Genomic DNA, 3,841 nt, shown 5'->3' on the forward strand with positions numbered 1-3,841 from the left:
ACTAACAATGCCGAGTATTGACAAAGATACAGAACAGCAGGAACTCTTACATGCTTCTGGGGGGAAGGATGTGTAAATTGGTCCAGTCACTTCAGAAAACAATTTGATATCTGTCTACATTGAACAAATACACATTCCCTGACTCACCAATTCTATCCTAGGTCTGTACACCCAACAGAAATATGTGTACATGTAAAAGAATGATCACAGCCTTATTACTTACAATTTCCCCAAATTGGAAACAACCCACGTGTTTTTCATGGTGGAATAGATAAATTTTCAAAGATATTCATATAATAGAACACAATAAGAAGGTATAAACTACAGCTATACACAAAACTTGGATGGATCTCACAAAGAAGAATGTTGAGCAGAAGCCAGACATAAATTAACACAAGCTATAGGATTCCGCTAGAATAAATTTAAAAAACAAAACCTAGAAACTATAGGGTTTTAGATATGAATTATAGTTTTTAAGTAAAAAAGAAATGCCAGGGAGTGGCCACTATAAGAATCAGGATAATGGTTACCTTTTGGCAGAGGAAACGTGCAGTTATTTGAACAGCGTCAACTTAGTTTATTTGTAACGACTTTTTCCAGATTTTTCTGTTCTAGGTTAGCATAGGCTATCTGACCTTGAGCACAAGATGGAAGGCAAAGGTGCAGCAGTAACCATATATTTTTTATGCGTAAAAGGTGGTGCAGGGTACCAGTGTGGTTGATTTAGTGCATGCTGTTGCTGATGTTCTGGCTCACCTTGGTCTTAGGCACAAAGGTAAACATGGGGCAGTCCTGTGCTTCTGCAACTACCCCAAACCTCCTTCTTCAGCTTCTGTGAGTCCTGAGCCAGACTGCCTGCTCTGCTGACTTCAGAACCAGCATGGGACCCAGAAGCAACAACTATACGTAATCCCGTCACCCGGCTCGCACAATTGTGTTAAGGGTAAATCCCGTACTCTACAGCAGTCTTCATTATTTTCTGTAAAGGAACCTTGAGTGACCCACAAGGAGCATGACAGAGGCCTCTTGGGTGCCGGGAACATTTTATTTTTTGACTTGTGATGATAAAGTGAGCTTTCCATCTATCTTTATTATTTTTTTAATAGTTTATTGTCAAATTAATTTCCACATAACACTCAGTGCTCATCCCCACAAGTGCCCTCCTCCATGCCCATCTCCCCCTCCCTCCCACATCCATCAGTCCTGTTTGTTTCTCAGCATTCAAGAGTCTCTCATGGTTTGCCTCTCTCCCTTTCCCCCACCATTTCCGCCCTTCTTCTCCCGCTTGTTCCTCCGTCAAGTTCCTCCTAATCCTCCTATACGTGCAAACATATGATATTTGTCCTTCTCTGCCTGACTTATTTCGCTCAGCATAACACCCTCAAGGTCCATCCATGTTGCTACACATGCTTTTGGCCCTAATTTAAATGGAATCCGTGCCCCAGCTGTACCGGATCCCATAGGCAAAGTAGAGAGCAAACCCAATCAGCATCCAGATACCAAAAAGGGCCCAGGTGCCAGCTGTCATCTGCATCATAAGGCAAACATTTGCAAAGATGCTCAGTAGTGGGAGGACAGGCAGAGCAGGGACCTTAAAGGGAAGGGAAGTGGAGCTCTGTGGCTGTCTCCAGATGATCCCAGTGAGCCCCGTGATGAGCACCAGGAGCAGCACAAATACGGAAATCCACACTGGGTCTCCAGAAAGCAGAACTGGCCACTGTGCCAGCACCAGGCACAGAAGAATGATCAGCAAAGCAAGCAGTGAAGAGCAAACATAGACAACCCGGCCAGAGAGTGGAGTAGGGTGGGAGCTGCCTGGAAAAAGTAGTCCCTGTAGAGTCAGTTTCTCTGCTACAGGTCTATTCTCCTCCTGCACCTCTGCTTCATTTTCCTCATGCTGCATCTCAGGCTGATACCTGATGATGAGAACACAAATTGCAACCAAGGAGTGAGAAATCAGGGATCCAATTGACCCTAGGTCCAAGATATCAGTGACTCCCAAGAAGAATACAGTGACTGCAATAATTCCAACAAGCACAATGGTTATGATAAAAATGTTTCGGAGGTGAGAGGTAGTGGAAAAAATACGGAACAGGAGGCCATCCCTTGCCATCCAGACTAACTCCCAAAATATCGGCTGCCATAAGCCCCGAAAGCTGGCAGAAAGAATGAACAGGAAGGCTAAAGCTACAACATAGTAGGCAGGGACCCAGCCAATATGCAGAAATACCTCAGGCAAGGTGCTCCCAGGTTGGAGCTGGTAGTAAGGCACCATAAGTGTAAGTGCTAAAGAGACACCAAAATACACCAGAAAGCAGATGAACAGTGCAATCAAAATGCCCCTGGGGATGGAATGCTGGGGATTCTGGGTATCTTCAATTTTGGTAACAATATAGTCAAAACCAATAAATGCATAGAAATAGATAGCTGCTCCATGGAGAATCCCTTTGAAGCCAAAAGGCATAAATCCTCCAGATCCAAGAGGGCTCAACGTAAACGTGTCATTGAGTCCAGCTATTATGTAGTCCTCTTCTGTGAGCTTCCAGTTGTGCAGGTCCCCCTCAATGAAGCCAGAGATGATGACAAAGCTGAGAACCAAAAGTTTCGCCAATGTAACCACTTTGGCAGTTGTGGTAGACCAAAATGATCCAATATACCAAGCCCTCCTGAATTGCATGAAGAGCAACATAACACCCAGAACAACGAAATCTAGGTATTCCCGAACGACACTGGGAATGTTCTCTGAGATGGTCTCCTGCAGAGTCTGAGAGAGCCGGTTCCCACGCAGGTTCTCAAAAGTTAAGATCCATGTGTTAAACACAATGGCTATACCAACAATATAGGAGAGGATAAAGTTCCAGCCACTGATGAAGGCCCAGAGTTCGCCTATAGTGACATAGCTGTAGAGATATCCAAAGGCTGAATGGGGAAGACGGACAGCAAACTCTGAATAGCACAGCCCAGCCAACATAGAAGATATGCCAGCCACAAAAACGCAAATCACAAAAGATGGTCCTGCTTGATTTCTGACGACGTCACAAGCCAGGACATACACACCTACATCCACTGTGCGGCCCACAACCTGGGTCACTAAATCCAGAGTGTTCAGTTTTCTCCTTGGGTCATCCTCAGCCACTGGTGCCCCCAGCGTAGGTCTGCGCACCAGTTTTTGAGCGAATCTACGAAGTGCTTGGCGCAGCATTCTAGCTGGAATCAAAGAGGATTTGGGGATCAGAGAGCTGTTCCACACCCAGGGAGCAGAGTCTGGGATCAGGTTCAGTGAGGCTGAGTGAAGCCAAGTTGTGTTGGGGTTGTTGAGGTCCGTTTGTCAGGCTTCAAAGCTGCTGCTTTGTATTTCATCTTGTATGTGATAGCTCTTCATAATGCCTAAATAAACAATAAATATGTAGTGAACAATGGTGTTCAACCAACTAACCAAAGTTCACAATCATAGCTCAAAAGTCTCATATCACCTGTTGCAGCCCAAGTATCACAGGAACTGCAACAAAAGATCATAAAAAATCAACACTGACCCCCTGAAAAGTGTCAAATTTCTCCCAACATTCTCCTTTTCACACCGCATGACAAAATCCCATTTGAGGTTACCTAACTCCTGTAGCTTCATGGACTAATTAAGCTGTAGGACACAACAGGGCATGAATTTCTTGTGCAATAATTTACACATGAGATGTTTGTGTGGTGCTTGAGCATAAGTTATGACACATTAATTAATTGACTAGAGGGCCTTCTTACAGTTACAGAGCCATTTCTTAAATATCATCTGAGTTTAAGATACACATATTGGTCCCACTGTCTTAACTCTTTACTCCCAAATCAGTAC

The 3,841-nt window shown here is 44.3% G+C and overlaps 1 pseudogene; it reads right to left on the minus strand.

Moving 5' to 3' along the window:
* Positions 1 to 1,423: 1,423 nt before the first annotated feature.
* On the minus strand, positions 1,424 to 3,211 carry LOC144237486 (cationic amino acid transporter 3 pseudogene; annotated as a pseudogene).
* Between the last annotated feature and the right edge of the window lie 630 nt (positions 3,212 to 3,841).

This window comes from Crocuta crocuta, unplaced genomic scaffold (assembly GCF_008692635.1).
Source record: "Crocuta crocuta isolate KB4526 unplaced genomic scaffold, BGI_CrCroc_1.0 scaffold276, whole genome shotgun sequence".
NCBI lineage: Eukaryota > Metazoa > Chordata > Mammalia > Carnivora > Hyaenidae > Crocuta > Crocuta crocuta.